At 56.0% G+C, this 21433-nt stretch overlaps 1 protein-coding gene across 2 annotated transcripts in view; it reads right to left on the reverse strand.

The window, feature by feature from the left end:
• The window catches only part of RASGEF1A (RasGEF domain family member 1A), an 84898-nt gene extending 65687 nt beyond the window's left edge, over positions 1 to 19211 (reverse strand). For both annotated transcript variants that reach the window (XM_060642105.2, XM_060642106.2), the window contains exon 1: positions 18986 to 19211. The gene's annotated coding sequence lies outside the window, so the exon portion shown is untranslated. The remainder of the gene's footprint in view (positions 1 to 18985) is intronic.
• Positions 19212 to 21433: the final 2222 nt, after the last annotated feature.

Here is a 21433-nt window from a genome sequence, read left to right on the forward strand (position 1 = left end):
CCTGTCCCTCAGGGTTGATGGGACTAGACCAGTTGCCGCAGGTGAGATGCCCGCAGTGCCCACAGAACATCGTGAGGCACAGGCATCACCACCATGACGTCCTCCACCTGCACCTCCACGTGCCTGCCCCCAAGGAGTGTATCTGAGCCCCCAGGGCCCACAGCCCACGTCTGCACCTCCAGAGTGGGTGGGAGGGCAGGCCCACCAGCTTGTCTACGGGGTCTCTGGGCTCTAGGCAGGGCGGGGGGAGGGAAGAGGGGTTGCAGGGACCCTGCAGATGTTCCCTCTCCTTCTTCCTCTGACTCACAGCAAAGGTCCCAGAGGTCAGCCTCGTCTGGGCTTGAGCTTCCTCAACTTGGGCTTGGCATTCTGTTCCCCCGTGAGAGGGGTGAGGCAGGGACAGGGGAGGAAGGTGGAAGTCAGGAGGGGCGCAGTCCAGGGCGTGGTGTCCAGCGGGAAGTGGGAGCCAGGATGGGACACAGCTGCAGAGTGTAAGGGAAGCAGTGCAGAAACAGAGGCTGCAGCCCAGCCAGGGTCAGGGCAGGGCAGGGCCCAGCCCGGGCAGAGCTCATCACGACCAAGGTGGGCCTTAGTCCAGAGACACGGAGTCTTGCCAGGACATCAGCTCCAGGCCCAGGAACTGCAGGGGCCCAGGGCACAGGCTCCCAGGAACTTGGCCTGGGGAGCGGACCAGAGGGCAGAGCGAGGGTCTTAGGTACAGAGCCAGGGCGATGGCCTAGCTGGAGATGGGGAGGGGATACGTTAGCCCGCCATCAGTCATCGGGTAAGAAAAACGCAGAGGGGTGGGACAGAGGGTGGGCAGGGGCAGGGAAGAGAGAAAGCATGCACGGTAGATTGGAAACCACTTGAAGGGGCACTGTGGGTGACAGAAGGGAGGGGTGAAGGGAAAAGGCTGGGAGAGCAGCAGGCTTGGGGCTCCCGGGACAGTGAGCCCAGCTACGTGAGTGAATGAATGCAGAGGGGTTTCACAGCATCAGTTGTACCCTCCCTCACCTGGGACGTCCCCCTGACCAGGAAGGGTCAGAGGCTCCTGTCCCCCCACCCTTCCTGGGCTAAGTCTCTCACCATGTCTCCCAGGACCCTGGGGAGGGTAAGAGCTTGGAGGCTCAATGGGAGGACAGGGGAGGGGCGGGAAAGATCCACCCTCTGAGCTCTCACAGTGACAGCCTGTCCTGGGGACCTTTCTTCCACACCCTGACCCCTGGCACTTAGTGAAGGGCTCCCCGATGTGCTCCGGGTCAGGCGAGCGAAAGGCAGGTACTGCAGCCTGGGCCACGTGAGTAGAAAAGTCTCTGGATGCGTCGTCTCCCCAGTGATCTCCCTGGACTTTATGGGGTGCTGTCTACTCACAAACAGCCCCCCACCCACCAGATCCAACACAACCTTGGCGCTCTGCCCAGCGGAAGGAGGACAGCCAGGCTGCGGGCACGGAGGCCACACCATGGAACCTGCCGCCCCCCTGAGGCATGTCCAGCACCACGTGCCCCATGCTGCAGGCGGGGTCCCAGACTCCCTGACACCACTCCTGGAGCTTTGGCCATCGCTGCTTCTGTGGCTGCCCTGCCAGGGAGACCCCATACACCATCCCCAGAGCACGGGTCTCTCTTCCCCGGTCTCTTCCCCGGGGAGGCCGTAGAGATTCTGTCCACTCTGTTCCCCTTCGGAAGCTTCAGAAACCATACGAACACGTTACAGTTCCAGCAAATCCCACGGTAAGGACATCAATTTGACTTCTTCAATGACTAAATGTTTTCCTCTGTACTTCTGGGGGAGGGAGGAGGGGGAGGGAACCCCCAGGCCGTGCACTTGCTCCTGAAGGGCTCCCTTGTGTTGCGCCTGATGAGAGGGCCTGGGACAGTGGGGACTGCCACACTGGGTCTGAGTCCCAGTTCTGAGCCTCGCTGCTGTGTGACTTTTGTTGGGTTTCTCAGCCTCTCTGGGCCTACTTTGTGTTTCTGTAGAGAAAACCACTATCTTAGGGGCTCTGTGAGAATGAAAAGATCTCATATGAAAAAGCCCCCAAATATGACGCCCTTACCTCCCATCCCACCCCCTCCCTTACCCCAAGTCAGGGATTCTTTGTCAAATGATATGTTTAAAGAAAGGCTCCGCCAGGTACAATCTCTCTCTAATGCAGAGGCTCTTTCACCTGGATGTTTGCCCTGGGCTGGGAGAGAGATGCCAACAAGAGACGTCAGCACCCCCAGTGTCCTGGAAACCTTTCCAAGCTCCCAAGTTCCTGAATGCCAGTTACGGGAAGTCTGATTCATCTGTGCTCTGAGTAACTGGGTCCAGTGACTCCCGAGTAATTGAGCTGAATGTGTGTGGGAGTGACAGGCAGGGGTACCTCTGGAAGTGAGCTCCCCCACGTCCTGGCCCTGGGCCAGCCACTAACCTCCCCTAGAGGGTTTTAGATAAAAGCACAGACCTCAGCCCCTGAGGGCCATCCCAAAAGTGCAGTCAGCCCTGGTCTGGGAGTGGGGGGGTGGGGGGTGGTGGCGGGAATTTCTGCTGTGACTGAGGTTGAGTCAGCTGAATGCTACTGGGCAGCTCTCTAGAAACCAAAGTAAATATGATGAATAGAAAAGCTCCCATTTTGTGTTGAACTCAAAGGTCCCCGCACTGTGGTACCAGGTCCCAGCATGGTGAGCAACCAGGGCCCAAATGGACAGAACATTGTGGGCTAACCCTAGTGGGTCAGCATCTGGGAGTGGGCTTGACATTCGCTCAGGAGGGCTCAGTGGGCTCAGAACCACAGGCTGTGGCCTGGGAAGTTTTCAAAACCAAGAGGAAGGATCTTATCTTGTCCTGGCCAGAACCCCTTGGGCTGGGCTGTTTGCTCTTAAGAAGCAGTTCTCAGGTTTCCGCGGGCATCAGAATCCCCTGGAGAGCTTGTCAAAACGCACATTGCAGCCCCCTCCCCTAGAGTATCTGATTCAGGAGGTCTGGGAAAGGGCCTGAAAATCTGCATTTCTAAAAAAAATCTCCAAGGGGATGTTAATGCTGCTGGTCCTAGGATCCGATCCCACTTTGGAGAACAGATGACCTAAAATCATAGCTGGGAGAGGGCCGGGGAAGCAGAAGCAAGAAGGCACTGCACTCTGAGCCTGGTGCCCCACCAGACCCAGCCAGGGGCAGACTCAGGGTCAGCTGGAACCCAGGCCAGGTGAGGCAGGGCTAGGAAGCAGGAGGCTCAAGATGAAGGCCACACTATGTGGGAGAAGTGCCCTAGCCTTCGAGGAAGCCGTGGGCTTACTGCCCCCTTGCCCGGCGCACCCCACACTCCATGATGGGGCCGGGGGCGGGGGTAGTGGTGCTGGCTAGGACCTTCCAGAAACTTGCTTCCTCCTGGTGTTTGGGCCCCTCTCTCATGGCCTTGTTCATTGCCCACAAAACTGCACCCCTCCAGACACCCAGCACAGTGTAGATTCAGCAGGCCGGGCAGCTGCCCATGTGCCCACCTCTGTGGCCCCAGGGCTGCACCATCAGGGAGGTGGCTTCTGTGGATTCACTCATTTAACAGACGTCCGCTGGGTGCCTGGGGTGGGCACCACCTGGGAACACCGGCTCTGCAGGGAGGGGAGGGGAGAGGGAGCCACCTGAACACTCTGAACCCTTAATTCACGCACAACTAAACCCTTGCTGTTAGAAGCCCCCGCTTTAAGCCTCGCACTGCCAGGCAACAATACCAGGTTGTGAAGGGCCTCCAGCAAGAGAGGGCCAAGAAGGGATTTCAGGAGTGGATTCTGCTCCTGATGGGCTCTTCTGGCCAGTGAAGTCTATTCACTGCCCCTGCTCCCCCCCAGCATCAACCCACCCCCAGGGGTCCTTATCAGAACCCAAAGGCAGGCACAGCAGCTCGGGGACAGAGCTCAGATCCCCAGAAGTCAGCACGGACACATCAGGAAGCCGAGCTTGGGTCTCAAGCTCAGGCACTTACAGAGCTGGTCCTTCCCATAGGCCCTGCCCTCCCACAGGCCTGGGTCTGTGCCTCGAGGGGCTGCCCTGGACCTGCTCCTGAGGCCCTTCTTCATCGCCCAGCTCCTCTCTGTACCCTCTGTGAGCCCTGCCTCCCCAGGGCTCCAGGTACAACATCTCCTCCAGCTAGGGACTCCCATGTCATGAGGGTGCCCCTTGTCTGAAATCCCTGATATTCTCAACCATGCGAAAGCGATAGACCTGGGCCTGTCGGGCCCTTCAGCTTCCCCTCCAACCCTCTCTCCTGATGCAGAGATGGCTCACATCATGGCCCAGGGAGAGGACAAGACAAATGGGGTGCTCTTCTCCCCATGTCCCAGGGAGGCTCATGCACACATCCTCTTTACCAGCCTCCGAAACATGCAGGCATCTCTGCTACACTAAGATCCAGCAATCTGGGAAGAAAGCCTCACCTGCTGTAAGGTCGCCCCTCGACATTATCAGGACCGAAGAGAAAACCAGGTGGGGCTGGCCACCCCCCCCCCCCCCACCCCGTGGTTTGTGACGTCACAACCAGGAAATCGGCCAGCTGCATTGACAACCACAGGAAATACACACGGCTAACAAGAACATGCTCAATCCAGCAGATAAAGCAATATTACAGTAAATACAGGGTTACAGCTGAAAAAAAATGGCATAACCAACTTGATGAAAAAGGGTGTGACGGGCTAAGGCCGCCAAGTTAGGGAGACAAGCACAGGTTGCAACATCAGAAGGAACCATGTATTGGCAAAGGAAAGAATCTAGCACTTACCCTGCCTTTTTTTCTGAAATCATTTTGGGGTAACCAAATCGCCCTGGTTGATGAGAGAATGTTCTTTCTAGAAGAACCCCACAAATGCACTGGGAAAGAACAATTAGAAAGGTACCGTGGTGCAGCCCTTGACGGGATACTTGACTCTGGTTGTGGTTGTTGATGGTTGAAACTGTCAGGAGAACGGAACGGAGGCAGGAGGATGAGAGCCCATCTCCCCCATGTTCATGCCCACTGCAACCGGACCTGATGTGACAGACTCCTGTGAGGTACAGGGCAGCACCCTGAAGTATTCTTGCCAAAAGAACGTGCAAGCCCATAAAATGAAGTTGTCCGAGCTAAATTCCAGTGTAGAGAAAGTACTAGGAGCGGAGGAGCTCGTTAAATGACACTGCAAGAAAGCAAAGAGACGAGTCTCGAAAATAGGACATTCCACAGACACAGACTCAAGTTTCTGCAGTGAGCCAATGGCTTAAGGAAAGGTGATGGCGGCGGCGGGGCGGGGGTGGGGGTGGGGGGGCAGTTGTAGGGCTGGGAAGGAAGGGCTGCTTCAGATTAAAGAAGTTTTACGAGGAGCACCTGGGTGGCTCAGTCGGTGAAGCGTCGACTCTTGATTTTTAGCTCAGGTCATGATCTCACAGTTTGTGAGATTGAGCCCCGAGTTGGGCTCTGTGCTGACAGCACGGAGCCTGCTTGGGAGTCTCTCTCTCTATGTCCCCCCAGTCCAACTTGCATGCACGCATGTGCGCCTTCTCTCAAAATAAATAAACTTAAAAAAAAAAAAAGAGCCTTATAAAAAATAAAAACCAAATGCCACACGTGGATTTAATTTGGTTGCTAATTTTACAACCAACTGCAAAAGAGCATTTTTAAGACAATTAAGGAAAACTGAGTATGTGCTGGGCGTTAGATGACAGCAACGAATTGCTATTAATTTTGTTATTTGTGATAATGACTGCACGGTTCTATTTGCAAGTGGCCTTGTTTGTTTCGGAGATCCACACCGGAGGATACAGGGAAAATTACAGAGGTCAGGGGTTTGATTGAAATACTTCAGTTCAAAGGAAAAAGAGAAAGAGCAAAAGAAAAGAAAGAAGGAGGGGGGGAAGGAAAAATGAGTAAGTGAAGCAAGCTGGTAAAATCCGAACTGCTGAATCTGGGTAATGAGAATATGGGTGTGCGTGATTCTATTCTCTTTACTGTTCAGTGTGTTTGAAAATGCCTGATAACGGCGAAACTTAAAACATGGTATCAGCACGTGAAAATACAGTCAGAGCACTGAAGCAAACAAGAAAGTCTTGAAATAACCCCAAATACATACGGCAGGTTAGTATACGAATAAAGGTGATATTTCAAACCGGTGAAGAAAAGGGTAATTGTTTCATCAGTGGTGTTGGGCAAATGAGTGGTCATCTGGAAAAAAAATAAAATAAAATTGGCATCCTACCAGACAAATCAAATACTCACATTTGAAAAACAAAACCATAAGCCTATGAGAGGAACACGTGAGAGAATTTCTTTATGGTTTCATAGTACAGAGGTTGTTCTGCTAGCCTGAAAATGACTGATAGGCAACATTTTTGACCTATGGAAACTATAATTTCACACGGTTCAAACATAATATGTACATTACGGACTACATACATTTTTTATTTTTTTTTAATTTTTTTAATGCTTATTTATTTTTGAGACAGAGACAGGGTGTGAACAGGGGAGGGGCAGAGAAAGAGGGAGACACAGAATCTGAAACAGGCTCCAGGCTCTGAGCTGTCAGCACAGAGCCCAATGCGGGGCTTGAATCCACGAACCGTGAGATCATGACCTGAGCCGAAGTCGGACGCTTAACCGACTGAGCCACCCAGGTGCCCCATGGACTACATACATTTTTTAGATTCTGCGTGGTGAAAGTCCTAACAAACAAAATGAAAATACAGTAAGTGGAGGAAAAAGATTTGCAACTCATATTCTAAGTGTCAGTTTTCCCAATATATAGAAAGCTTCTGTGAATGAGTAGGAAAAATGCCACCGGCCCAACAGAAATACCATGTTAAGAATTCAAACATCAGTGCCTCAAAAAGAGAACGCAGGTGAATCTTATCCGTTTGAAAAGATGCTCAATCTCATTCATTTCTCAGTGGGAGAAATGCTAACTAACATTGCAACAAGAGCCACTTCTCACCTATCAGATTGGCAAAGATAAGGGCGTGGAGAAACAGGTGTTTGCACACTTCTCCCACAGACGTATAAATTACTGTGGCTGTGGAAGACAGTCGAGCAAAATCTATCGAAGTTACAACTGCACCTCCATTTTACCCTGCTATTCTGTTCCGAGGGGTTTATCCCACAAATACACTCACACCTGGAGCAAAATGATATCCAGGCAAGGATGTCTGCTGCGAGTTCTGCTTAAAAAAGGAGAGTGGACACCATCGGAATGGCTACTTCTCAGGGCTGCTGGATGAATGCGTCACTGTGCATCCACCAGCGGAAGGCCACACAGATGTTAAAAAGAGCAAGGCCACTCTATGCGCACTGAGATGGGGCTCCCAGATGCCCTGTGAAGCAAGAGAAGTGGAACGGGGCACATGGCCTGACGTGCTGCTGCCGTGAGCATAACAAGGAATGATGCACTGGGCATGCGTATGGACCAGACCTGTCGGGAGGAGACTCGAAACAGATAACAAGGTCTCTATCTGTAGCAGCTGGCAGGGATGGAAGGAAGCATGCTCCACATGGACCCTTTTTACTTCTTCTTCTTTTTTTTTTTTAATGCTTATTTAAATAAATAAATAAATAAATAAATAAATAAATAGAGAGAGGGAAAGAGAGAATCCCAAGCTGGCTCCATGCTGTCAGTGCAGAGCACGACGTGGGACTCGATCTCACGAAACGTGAGATCGAGACGTGAGCCGAAATCAAGAGGCGGGCACTCAACCGACTGAGCCACCCAGGCGCCCCTGGACCCTTTTTGCTTTGTGACTGTTAGTGACATAAGTACAACATCAAACTTTGTAAACTGAGGAGAGGGAAGGGGAGCCCTAGGAGGAGGCTAAACAGGAATCCCGGGAAAGAAAGAGTGGGGGAGAGGGAAAGGGTAAAGAAGAAGGTGAGGTACGGCAGGTCAGGGACCCACAGTGACCTTTCCAGAGTTCCCCCCCACCCACCCACCCACACACACACACACACACACACACACACACACGGCCACACACAGGCCATCTCTCTGCTTCCAAACTCTATGTGAATACATCCCCCACTGGGCTCCCTCCTGGGGCAGGTTCGGGGCTGAGGACAGCTGGTGTGGAGGGGTGGTTGCCCTCTATGGGAGCCATCCATGTGTGCACAAGGCTAAGCTGCAGAGGAGGCATGAGACTCCAGAAAGCCACAAGTCTACTGGCCCACCCCAGAGTGACACGTCATCATTGGCCCACAGTCACCGCCTGCCACGAACTGCGTCCTCCGGCTTTCTTGGCTTCCTGGGCGGGGTGACACATGTCCATCTCGGGGCCCGGGGTCAACTGTTCTGTCTCTAAGGAGCCCCTGCCTCCAGATGTCCATGGGGCTCAAGCCCTACCTTCCAGTGAGGCTGCCTTAATCATTCTGTCCTAAACGGAAGTCCCCCACACTCCCTCCCACCTCCCCCCAGTACCTTCCAACTATCTGTTCTGTTCATTTCCTACCTGTTTCTGGATTCTGTCTGCACTCCCAGAACCTGGATGGGGCCTGGTACACTGGTTCTCCACATGCACTCAGTGGAGGGGATGATGGTCGGACATCTCCCCACATTCCTTTGGTTTGACATTGGCTTTCCCCAAGTCCCTCTCAGGTGAGGGGTGAAGGGCGGGCAGCACGTCAGAGCAGGGCTTTCACATGGCTCCACAGGTCACGTGATGTGGTGAGGAGGGGCAGGCCCGGGCTATCAGGGCTGGGGTGGGGCTCTCAGCCCCTTGGAGCCTCGCTGCTACACAGGTGACAATTTCCACACCCACCTTGGGCCCACTTGTGTCTAATGGCCCCTCCACGTCTACCTCGCCTGATGGCACCCGGGGCCCTACACTCCTCCAAGCCTCAGTCTCCACCTCTGAGCTATTTGGCCCGCAGACCCTTCGAGCATCAGTGTCCTACGAAGCAATGTTCTTCTGCCGAGGCCTCCTCACCTCCCTTGCCCTGGCCGTGAGTGCACAGAGCACTGGGCAGTGACAGGCTCCCAACTCCAGCACGCCCTCCTCATCTGAAGCAAGCCTGGGACATAGACATTATCATTCTCCAACACCAGTCCTTGGTGTCTGTTGGATTGGGCTGTATTTATTATTTTTATCCCTGCAATAAAGTGCCTGTTTGCAGTCAGGGTTCTTCTTCTTCACTGGGTCCTCCTGGGGGACTCAGGGGCCTTGCTCTGGTCATCCCTCCTGGGACTCATGGGGCCACAGCCTGCCCTTCTTCCACGGTCCAGGGCCTGGCAAACTGGGCAGTCAGCATTTCTGGCCAAGGCACGTGGCTGCAGCCTGGCGAGGGTGGCAGGCTAGGGCCAGGACACGAGGACTTCCAACATCACAGCTGTAGAGGCTCAGGAATTCCCCGTGAGGGGAACACTCGAGATCCTAGGCGAAAGCTGCATCCATTACAGGTAAGCGAAGAGCTTCCGGGGGTGTGCCGGGGACAGGTGGGCATATGTGCACAGAAGCACTCTCACAGAGGCCTGCCTGACCCTGAGCTACCCAGGGCCCTGGGCCCTGGAAACCCTGCTCCAGTCAACCCCTCGCTGCAAGATGGGGTAACTGAGGTGCAATTCAGTTTAATTCGACCCAGCATCACCTGAGTAGGTGGGTATGGGGGTGTCTAATCCCGCGGTGAGACATTCACGGGTGGGGGCGCCCACTGCTGGCATTGCCAGGTAGGCCTGTTCTGTCAGGAGGCCTGAGGGGAGGGGCAGGGCGGAAACATCCTCCTGGGAGGGCAGCAGAGGGGTGAGGTCAGGGCTCAATCAGGCCTCTCCCTGCCCCTGCCCTGCCTCATCCTCCTGGCCAACCTGGGGCCTGGTGCCCTCAGCTTTTCTGCGAGCTCCCCACCCAGGAAGCCACCTGCTACACCGTGTGTGACGCCGTAAGCGGTCTGGGCAGGCCAAACCTGGCAGGGAGCCACAGAGGGCCCCAGCCGGTGTGGGGTGGGCTGCCAAGCTAGCGGGGCAACTGGACCCGGCATCTCACTGGCCGGGCCCACAGCCCATCCTTGTGCCCACCACACTCACACTGGCCCTCACCGTCTACCCACTTGCTCAGCCTCTCCACGCCTCTCTCCAGTCTGCCCTGTGTGCTGCCACCCCTGAGCTGGGCTGTGAGAAGCCTGGAAAAGTTCACGGGCCCTCCTGCTGCAGGACATGCCTGAGTGGGGACCCCAGGGAGTGGACTAGCCCCAGGCAGGACAGCTGGGAGCGGGCAGTAAGGCCCCACACTCCCAGGCCAGGGGTCCTCCCCCAACACTATCCTCACCGGCCCACGGCCAGGCCCCTCTCTCAAGTCCGAGGGGCTCTGGACAGCCCTCGGTCTCAGGTTCTCCCATCCCTGGCCTGCTCAGCCTCCTGCCATCAGGCCCAGGACTGACAACCAGGCTGACTGACGGTCAGTCCTTCTCTGGACAAAGTGACAGAGATCCTCCCTGCACCAGCACAGCACTCAGTCCTGGGGCCCAGCAGTGAGCAGCACAGAGCAGAAGACTCGGACACGTGTGGATAACCCCAGCAGAATGAGACCTCATGGCAAGGTGGCCAGTGCTCTGAGAGCCAGGCCACAGGATGCCACAGGCAAAAGCGCACCAGACCCAAGGTTGCATCTTGAGGCCCACCCACCCCCGCCCCGGGGACCAGAGGGGACTGTGGGAAGAGCAGGGAGCTTCCGGCCTGGAAGCGGAAATGGTGCTGCCTGGGGTGGTGCTTCTGGGGCCCAGATTGCCAGGCCGTCCTAACAGCCTGGGGCACCCGTCTCCCAGGGTTCCCAGCACGCTGCACAGTTCGTATCTGCAACCCTCTCCGGAGGACAGGAAGGACCAACAATGAAAAGCTGACCAGCACAGGGGCCCAGAGTCCAACTCCCTGCCTCACAGTGAGACAAGTCTAGTGCAGTCTACACTCCAGAGTTCCCCCCCCAGGGTTAGGCTGAGGCAAGGCTCTGCCTGAAATGGCACCTGTGCCCAGCCTCTTGCCCTTTCCTACCTTGCTTATTCACCTCCTTAAGGTATCTCTCAAGACCATACCCTCTACACCCCTTGCATTCAAATCCCTGTCTCAGGCTGGGGAGGCTGACCTAAGCCATGCCCTTCCAAGGCATGGATGATGTGAGTGGAAGCAGGCAAAGCCCCCAGAAGAGCGCCTGGCATGCAGGACACGCTCAGAAGCTAGCCACTGCTGTCACAAGTGCCTGGCCCTCCACAGCCCAGAGGAAGAGCCTCCCAGTGGCCCCAGAAAGTGGCAAAACGTCCTGCTGGGAGCCCTGTCCAAGCTGAGACCTGAGGTGTGTGCACGTTCAGGGAAGCATGGGGGCAGGAGGTGGTCACGGTCAAAGGCAGGAAAAGCAGCAAGGGCCAGCTCAGGGCCTGGACACCAAGAGAGCTGGCAGGAAGGCACCGAAAAATGAAAGGAAGCACCAAGGAAGCACATTACCCACTCTCCAAAGTGTTCCTTGGCACAGAAGAAAGACCTGGGTTCAAATTCTGCCTCTGCCCTCTCTCCAGACAAGAAGGTCATCAACAAAACCGGTATAATGGTGCCAGCATAAAAAAAAAAAAAAAAAAAAAAAAAAAAAAAATTGGACATTAGATTAAGTCACTTGTTAGTGAAACACAGAGCAGAGCCCTTGGGACAGAGAGCTGGTCAGGGACCCCTTCCTGGTGCTTGCATGTGAATGTTTGTACACATATACACACATGCACACACACAGAGCCCACACACATGCCCTGCATACCAAAGTCTGAGCACAGACAGGTAATCCAAGAGCTCTGGCCCCCACCACACTGCCTGTGCTTCTCTCCTCTCTCCACCCATGACCTTGGGCCATTCCTCACACTGGCATTTCCTCTTCCTCCCTTAACAGTGCCCCGTCACCTCACAAAACAGCCGTTCTTCCAAATCTCAGCCCAACCATACACGTGCCTGGCAGCCTCCCCTCCTGGGCTGTGACAGGCGGTGACCTGGAGCTGCACCCTGGCGGCCACCCTGGCCAGAGAGCACGCTTTAAAACCCCTGGTCTCTGCAAGATCACAGGCAGGACGGCCCCCCTGGCCCCAGCCTGGCCTGAGTGCGAGGAGAAGCGGGGAGATTTCGCGCTTCCCTCAGGCACCCCTGCAGCGGGCAGGAGGCCAGGCCACCGGCTCCCTGCCTCGCAGGCGCTGCTTCCAGGCCTGCTTCCCATCCCCGGGGCCAAGGAAGAGGCACCCGTTTGTGGACTTCTCAAACACCCTGGGCCCTCCAGACAGGGTCAGCTGGTGGTGGCAAGTGACACGTTTGCAGTGCCCCTATGGCTGTGTCCCACAAGTATCCCTCATTATGTTTGTATCATTGAATTTCATTATCGGCTAATTTCTATTACTATTTCTTCTTGGGTCCACTGTGTATACATGTGTTTTCAACTTTCCAACTATTAGACTTTATTAGAGTTATGTTTTGTTGTGAATTTCTATCATAACTGCATTGTAAGAAAAAAACATGGTCTGAATCACAGTGTTTTCTGGATATTCCTTGAGGTGTTTTTATGGCTAGTTTGCAGACAGTTGACCTTGTGGTTCTGCAAATACCTGTGACCACGTCAGCCCGGCATCGCTGGGGGCGTGGTCCCGGTGGTGACGCGCCGTTGTGGGTGGCTCCCCTAGGCCCCGCCCCCACGCGTAACCCCACCCCCGACCCCGTAACACATGCATTCTTGGAAGTGATCTGGCGGCACTGGCCTTTCCCAGAGCAACAGCTTGGACTCTGGCCAACCCTGCTCGCTGTCAGTCCCCCTCCTAAATCCTCGAGAAACCTCACTTTGCTGACCCAGCAGAGAGGGACCCGGAGACTAGGTGCTCCCAGGTCACCCACACCAGCGACCTCTCACAGGAACACTCACAGACTCGCTCACCTTCCTGGAGCTGAGCTGGGCTCCCAGGCCAGAGGAGGGAGGCACACAGGTAATGGGAGGCCCCTTCACGTAGCGGGGTGCCTTGCAGGAAGGACCCTGGCCATCCGGGGGCAGGGTGGAAATGACATAGTCTCACCCGGGGACGGTCCTGATTTTCTGCTCCCAGCCTCATTCGCCCAGCAGGGGCCACCCACTACTAATACCAACAATAATAAAATGAATAATTGACAGCCTCCTGCCTGCTCTGAGTGATTAACTCCTGAAAGCAACGGAGACTCGCCTAGGAACTCCATGAGCTGCTTCTGTGTGAGCTTCCAAATTCCATCCAATCCTAACCCCCAAGCTGGTTCACAGGGCAGCCTCCCCCCTGCATTGCTCTCCCTCAGCTCTGAGAGCAGAGACCTAGGTCCCAGCAAGCAGGACCGACCCTCCCAGTCACCACAGCCTGGACTGCAACGCTCCAGGCTGTCACCCAGCGGTGCATGTCGTCACCTCATTTAATCAAGACCATAGCCTCAGAGGAGGACCCGCAAACCCAAATGTGCACATGTCACAGTGGGAAGGGGTTTGGACACAGAACCAGTCTTCAGGAAGTCCTAGGCAGGAAAAGTTTGGGCTTCCGAGCCTCGGTTTCTACAGCAACAAAATAGGGATCCTCACCCCAGAAAGTGCCTGGTGCTGGGGCTGGCACATCCCCCCACACCCCAAGTCAGAAGCCTCCCTGGGTCTGCCCCAGTGACCCAGCTGTGGCTGGGATTCAGGCCACACCCAGATGGAATCCAGACACTTCATGAAATCCACAGGGGAAGGGTCTGAGTACCAGAGGCCCAGAGATTCCCACAGGTAGAGGGTCCAGGGAGGGGTTCATGCAGTTCAGGCAGCCTTGGTGGGGGGTGGGGAAACTGGTTCAGCTAATAAACCCATCAGAACAGGCACACCCTCTCCCAGCCCCCTCAGCTTCTGGGTGAGCCAGCCTCCTCTACCAAAGCTACTCTTTGTTAACAGTGTTGCCATGGCAACGGGATCCAGGGAGAACTCCCTTCAAGGTAGAGTCTGAGGGTGACACTTGGAGAAACGGAAGTGGTGGTGACAACAGGCAGGGGTCTGGCCTCCCAGCCCTACCCCCACCGCTCCTTCCTGAACCCGTCTGGCTCCCCAGAGACCACCCTTGTCTGTCCCAGAGCTTTGGGTCTGCTCCCCTCTCCTCTACCTGAGGGGGAACAGCAACATGGTCCAGGCCGGGACCCCCATGCACACGTTCCCAGACACATCTGCGTGTCTCTGCCCCACCACGCACAGCGGCTCACAGACTTTCACATATATCCAGGGAAGGCTTGCTGAGTCTGCCGGCCCAGCCACCATCTCAGAGCTGGGGGGCCAACTGGAGACAACAGGCCAAGGGTACACTTGACTCCAAGAGATCACCGACGGACAATTACAGGGGGGCAACGTGCTGCAGAGGCCCAGGGCACCCTGCACAGCACACCCCGGCAGGAGGGCACCCCCAAGGAAGGCTGGGGATAGGGAGACCCACTTGGGAACAGAAGGTTCAGAGCATGTTTACGAAGAGAACATTAAAAGGTCACCTGGCTGTGGTGTAGGGACAGAGGCCACTGCAGTTGTCCAGGGCCGAGTGGGGCAGCCTGACCTGTGGAGGCAGAGGTGGGCAGGGGAAGGGGGTGGGAGAGGGGTCTGGGGTGGGTGGCACAGACTGGCTGACCACTCAGGGTGAGGGCCAACCTGGCAGAGGCAAGAGGGAGGCCCTGGCCATCTCGCCGGCTCAGATGGGGATCCTGGGGCAGGTGAGGTTCAGGGGCACAATGACAATGGTCATCTGAGAGGGATCCAGCAGGCACGGGCTGGAACACTGACAGAACCCGGCTGGGCCGATATGAGTTAGAATGGGGTCGGCACCGAGGAGGGAACAGGAGCCACAGCTGGGGAGGAGACGGTATAGGTCTGGGCCCTGAGGAACAGGACGAGTGAGTGGCCCCAGGAGAGGAGGGGAAGCCTGCAGCGAGGTCTGCAGGGCCGCAGGGCCCAGGGGGACAAACGCCTGGGAGCAGGGGCAGTGAACACCAGCAAGGCCAGAGATGTCCACAGGCACCTGAAGACCATTTCTCAGAGTGAAGAGGGCGCTCCAGATTGCAGTGGGCTGGGAGTGAGTGGGAGGTGAGGATGTGGCGTGAGCAAGCAGAGAACACCGCTTCAGAGCCAGCCTACTCGCAGGGGAGGAGAGAAGGGGGAAAATAGCTGGAGGGGGAGACAGCAGAGAGCAGTTTGCTATTGTATTTAAGCTGGAAGAAGCTTTATGAAAGTAACATCACCTTGGACGCCATCATCTGTCAACCAGGGCAGCAGCACCTCACCTGTGAGGCAGTGATACAAGAGCTGGACAAATGGAACGAAGTGTCCCGTCCCCCCCCGCCCCCAGCGCCTAATGCCTTGCCCTCTGGGCTGGTTTCTTGCCTCAGTGTGTGGCCCCTGGGCGAAATGAGGTGCTCCTGAAGAGTCAGGGAGACTCAATGAAGCCCAGATCCAAGGCTTTCCTTGAGCTGGTGCTTGCCTACTGCTCCCTGAACTCACCCTGCATGACAACCCCACAGCCGCTCAGAAGGGACATGGCAGGCTTTGAGCTCCCACCGCCAGCACCACCCAGGGCAGCACAGCCCGCAGCCCGTCCCCGCAGACCCAGCCTTCGCGCTCATGGGGAGAGGGGTGAGAGGCTCCTTTCTCCTGTGCTATGTCCACATCCCGGCCTCACTGCATGGATCCTGAGGAGTTGTCCTATCAGATACGTGAGGTGGGTAGAAGCTTCCCCAGCCACGATCACTGGGGGTTGCCGTGAACCATACTCCGGGGCACCTATGCGGTTCTTAGGAAATGCCTCTGCAGCAGACGAGACCATTCAGACACCCAAGGCCATCTGACCGTCCTCCCTCAGTCAGGGTCAGTGACAGGCAGCAATCACACGGCCACCCCCTTGGCAGGTATCAGTGTGGTTGCAAACACTCGTACCATTGACTAAACATTGTCACGAGCCCCTCTGAAGCCCATCCCCAGAGGTGAATCCCCAAGACCCTCCACTCCCCAGGATGAGCCCTGCTCCTCTGTACCTGTCCCCTTGAACAGCCAGGACATGCTGGGGCTTTCTGGCTTTTCCTTCCATGGTTCCCACCATGTCACTGCCAGGCTGACATTTGCTGACCTTCCAAACCCTGCTCCAAGGCTGTCAGACTGGGACTTCCCATGTCCCCAGTGTAGGGACATTCTGAATGGATCCGTAGCCCACTCTATGCCAGACCAGGCCTCCCCTGTGTTCACTCTCTGCCACATAAACACAGAGCCCCACCGCCCCAGGCTCTGTGCCCAGAAAGAGGTGAGAAGGGCATATACTCTGAATGAAGGGCAGGGCATCCTCCCCAGATCCCTGCAGGTCAGGGGGCCCTGACGTGTGACCCGTGGGTGTCACAGGCCCTCCCCCCATGGCCATGGGCCTGGCAGCTTCCCCGCCTGATGTCACTTCAGCACCCCGTGATGACGGCCCCCCCTCCCTTCTACCCTGCTCCCTCTTCAGATTCTGTCTGGAAGACAAGTTGCTAAGTAAACACTCATCCACAGGAGGGAGGTGGGCAAGCGAGGGCAAAGGAACTGAGAGGCAGCCCGGAGTGGGTGGGAGTTACAGGCAGCAGATTTCTGCTCAACATTTGGAAGCTCTGAGAGACAAACAGCCAGAGCGGACCAGGGCTGAAGCAGATGGCCTCAGGAGGGAAAGAGGGAGGGAGGAGGAGTCCCAGCAGGGGGCAGCCGGGGGCGCGTGCTCTGGACTGGGAACAACACTGTGATGACCAATGACCACCTGGACAGGTCCTGATCTGCATCCCCGCCCTCTCTCCCACCGTGGCCCTGGGATCTGCCCCCAGCAGGCCCCATGGGGGGGGGGGGAGGGCGGGGGGGGGCCCTCTTCTGGGGTCAGATCATGCAGAAATGCCCATCCTACCCCAGCCTATGCCAGTGCCCCCACTTCCGAGGACAGTGGTTGGACTTCAAACGGCTCCCCCACCCCACCCCCCAGCCCTGCACCTTCACTTGGCCTATTTGACAAATTCGGTTTCTGTGAAACACGTGGCTTGAGAACAGGATTCTGTGGTTAAAAACCAAAGATCAGCCAAAGCTATTCCAATACTGCCCATTCAGCCCATCATTCTGCAGACAGGGAGACAGGTGTACTCGGCAGCTCTCAGGCCATCTACTCAGCCCCCTACTATTCTCCTCTGGAGGACCCAGTGGATGGACTAGTGGCCCAGCCTAAGGGGGCCGCTTGTGGTGGAATGCCCTCCCCACTCAGCCGGGCCCCCCCGCCACTGGCCTCACTCAGGACGGCCGAGCACTAATGCCGGTGGTGCCCGCATTTCTCCCTCCGCCCCCTCTGCCTGCGGTTGCTAAGTTACACCAAAAACCCTCCGCTCTGTGTGAACTGTTCCATTTCCACAATTTGCCAGGTGGAAGGGAGCCATCAGGCTGGCAGTTCAAGGATGACTCCCAGAGAAAAACAAACTTACTGGCTGGCTTTCAGGCCCCCATGGAATACCTGGGGACACCTGCTTGTGCTCCCAAACCCAGGGGCCATGTGCAAGAGGACACAGCTGCCCTACGAGGGTATCGGCATGTGGGTCTCTACTGCTCACTCCCTTCTCAGGGGCAGGGCGTGTGACTTCTGCTGCCGCCTCCCACCCAGGCATGACCACCCAGAGGGCTGTTGGTCACTATGACCCATGTCCCTCACAACAAATAAAAGCTAGATGGGCCCAGAACCCACCCGGAGCCAAGGCCCTCCACTTCCTCCCATTCTGGATCCCCTCCTCCTATTCTGGGCTGGGGTCCTGAGGTTCCAATGCAAAGTGTCCCTGGATGCGGGAGGGGAAATTCCCCTAAAAGTCATTGAAGCCATTTACAGATGGGGAAGCTGAGTCCCGGAGAGGCCTGCAGCCTGCCCATAGTTCAGAAGTCCAGACCTATGGCCTCCCAACTCCCTAGTTCTCTGCTCGCAACAGGAGCTGCTGCTTTGCACTCTAGGCCTCCTACTGGGGAGAGAAGAGCCTGGACCCAGGCCAGGCTGTGCTGGGTGAGACTGTGTCCCGAGGGAGGTGGAAGACCCCCCCCCCCCGAGGGGCAGAGCAGACCACTGCCTCTTTAAGGTTCCCCTGCATGCCAGCCTGACTCTATATGTCCTGGGTTCCTAGGGCAGGTGGCCATCTGGGCCCTGCCCTTGCTTGGGAGAAGAATGATAGCAGTGGGGAGGGTGAACGAGATGGGGCTCACAGCTCCAACCCCTGAACGAGGGTGCCCCGGACACCACCGCATCTCAGCCCCCAGGTGGCTCCCAAGAGGCAGGCAACCTGCCTGTAAATATCCACCAGCTCCAGCGCTGAGAAGCAGCTAGAGATGCAGGGGGCAAGGGCCTGCTGCGTGCCCTCCCCAGACAGCAGGAGACCCCTCCCCGCTCACACACACACACACCGACTAGAACCAGCTGCACCTTGCCCCAGGCCCGTGCTGGGGCAACGAGAGCACGGTCCTTGAAATGACCCTTGCCCACGGTGCAGAGAGGAGCATCTCGCCCCGGTCGTCTCCCTTCAAATGCTGAGCTCACGCCCCAATTCCTCGCCAAACAGCAAGGGCGTGAGATGCCACCGCGGGGCCCAGAATACAGACAAGCAAATGGAAACTTCCAACTGCGCAGCCCCGAGCTCCTCAGATTTCCCAGCCCCCTCCCCCACGCCAGGCCCGGGGCAGCGGACCTGCCAGCCCGTGCCCACGCCCGCCTGCGGAGTGCACTCCCGCCACGCCCAGGCAGAGATCGCCCGGTGCCCCGCAGGCGCTGGGGACCGGGGGTCCTGGAGCTGTCCAGCCCGGGGCGGAGTTCTCGGCAACTCCGCGCTGGGCTCCCGCACGCCCTCCTCCACGCGCGTCCCAAGACCCGTGCCGGGAGCCTGTGCCCCGGCCACGCGACGGTCGCGCCGGGCAGGACCCGGGGCCCGCGAACGCCCCGCCCGCGCCGGCGGCCGAAGGGGACGGCCCGCGGGAGGGACCGAGGGACTGAGGATGGGCGCCCGCTGCCTACCTCGGTCCGGGCCGGCGTAGCTCCCGCGCAGCCCTCGCGCCGCAGTCGGGCCCCGAGCAGCGCGCGGCCGGCGCCGGCGGCGGCTCATGCTCGGAGCCCGGGCCCGCGGCACCCGCCCACCCGCGGCCGCCCCCGCGCTGCGCCAGCTGCGGGCAGAGCGGCTCCCTCCGCAGCCGGCGCCGGGGAGCGCGAGCGAGCGAGCGCGGAGCGAGCACGGAGCGGGCACGGAGCGGGCACGGAACGGGCACGGAGCGGGCGGGCGCGAGAGCGCGGGGAGCGGGCGGGCGCGGGGCGAGGGTGCGGGGCGGGCGCGTGGAGAGGGAAGTGCAGAACCAAGGTGGAAGGAGAGGTAAAGCGCGTGGCCAGGGCGCAAGGCGCAAGGCGCAGGGCGGGGTCGGGGATGGATGGGGGCCTAGAGAGAGCGCGGGGAGAGGGCGTGCCAGCCTTCATTTTTGAAAGGACAATTCAACAAACAACCCCAAAGGTGATGTGGCCGCCTAATGTGAAAGCAGCTTTAGGGACCCCCTAGAGCTGCCAAATTTTTGGCTTCTGAAACCACTTCCGTGGGCGAATCCTGGTCCCTTTGATTATTTTAACCATCACAATTACCCTATCAGGTTGGTGTTGGTTTTGTTCCCATTGCACAGATGAGTAAACTGATGGTCAGGCAAGTGAAATGACCCTGCAGAATCAGGCATGCAAAGCAAGGCTCCAGAACCACTCTGAGAGATTCCAGAGTCCCCGTATCTCCAAAACCACTATGAGGAAGATGGGGGGTTCGTCCGGCGTGAAGCTTCCTGTTCTCTGAACAGACATCTTCCTTCCCTGGCAACAACCTCGGGGGTCAGGAGTGACCCTTACAAGCAGCCCAGACTCAAATGAAAGTGGAACAGGTGTAGGGCCAGGAAGCCCACAGGATGAAGGGGTTTGGGTGGAAGAACTGATGAAGTACCCCATAGCACCCCTTGGAGAAGCTGAGGACCTTTCTTAGTCCTATACATTCAGTTTGTGTTTATGGGGTGCCTATTGTATGCTGGGTGCCACTCTGAGCCCGGGGATACAGTTGTGAATCTCCCTGTCGGTTGAAGTTCGCGTTCTTGTGGGAAGCAGGCAGTAAATAAAAGCACAAGAATATATTTCATGTGTCAGATGATGCAGATGCTCTGGAGGAAAGCATGGCAGAGAGAGGGTTTAGGGAGTCCAATTTGTGGAGTTAGTTATTTGATTGTGCAGATCAGGGACGTCTTTGCTGAAGGGGTGACATCTGAGCCAAGACCTGACTGAAGCAAGCCAAGCTGAATCCAAAGAATGAACATCTGAGGGAAAAGGAACAACCACAAGTGCAAAGGCCCTGAGATGAGACTATGCTTTGGGCATGTGCAAACAATAACTTAGGAGACAGAGTGGTGTGCAAATGAGCTACGAGTGTGGTAGAGAGTGGGATATCATGAGGTGCCAGGGTGACTGGATCACGGAGAACCTGGTTGGCCATTGACCCATCGTGGCTTTGACTCAATGCCAAGCTGGTGGAGGGTTTTGCAGACTAATGTTATGGTCCGGCTCTTCTTTACAAAAACATTTTATTATGGAAAATTTTAAACACTTACAAAAGTGGGAGCTAAGAAGCCCAGGGGCCCATCATTGGCAATTATCAATACATGGCCAATTTTGTTTCATCTATACTCCCACCCACCCCTATATTTGTTTAAGTGAGCATTTGTTATTAAGTGAACATTTATAACCTTTTTAAGTAAAATGTACATACGTGATAGTAAACAAATCACAAATTTGTGCTCAATTGATTTTCAATGAGAATATTAATAACCATCTGTACCTTGGAAGATTCTAAATTAGTTTCATTTTCTTTAATAGAAATAGGGCCATGAAGATTATCCAGTTCTTCCACTTTTGATAAATTGTCTTTTTGAAATATTTTTAATTTGGCTAAATTTTCAGATTTACTGACAAGTTGTTTATAACATCCTCCTATTATCCCTCAGATATCTGTAGAATATGTAGTGATGTACCACATTTCATTAGGATATTGGGAATCTTTGTTTCCTCTTTCTTTTCTTGATCAGTCTTGCTAGAGTTTTATGAATTTTATAATCTTTTTCAAAGAAAACTTTTGACTTTGTTTTCTCTATTGTGCCTTCTATTTCATTGATCATTATGTTTGTTTTATTTGTTTTATTATGTCTGTATTTCTGCTTTGGGGGGAGATATTTACTGCCTTTTTTCCCCCCTTAAGTTGGAAGCTAGGCTCATTGATTTTCAACATTCTTTTTTATTATATGCATTAAAATTTTTTTTGATGTTTATTTTTGAGAGAGACAGAATGAGAATGTGGGAGGGGCAGAGAGAGAGAGAGACAGACAGACAGAATCAAAAGCAGGCTCCAGGCTCTGAGCTGTCAGCACAGAGCCCTACGCGGGGCTCAAACTCAAA

The sequence above is a fragment of the Panthera onca genome, chromosome D2, assembly GCF_046562875.1.
Source record: "Panthera onca isolate mPanOnc1 chromosome D2, mPanOnc1 haplotype 2, whole genome shotgun sequence".
Classification (NCBI taxonomy): Eukaryota; Metazoa; Chordata; class Mammalia; order Carnivora; family Felidae; genus Panthera; species Panthera onca.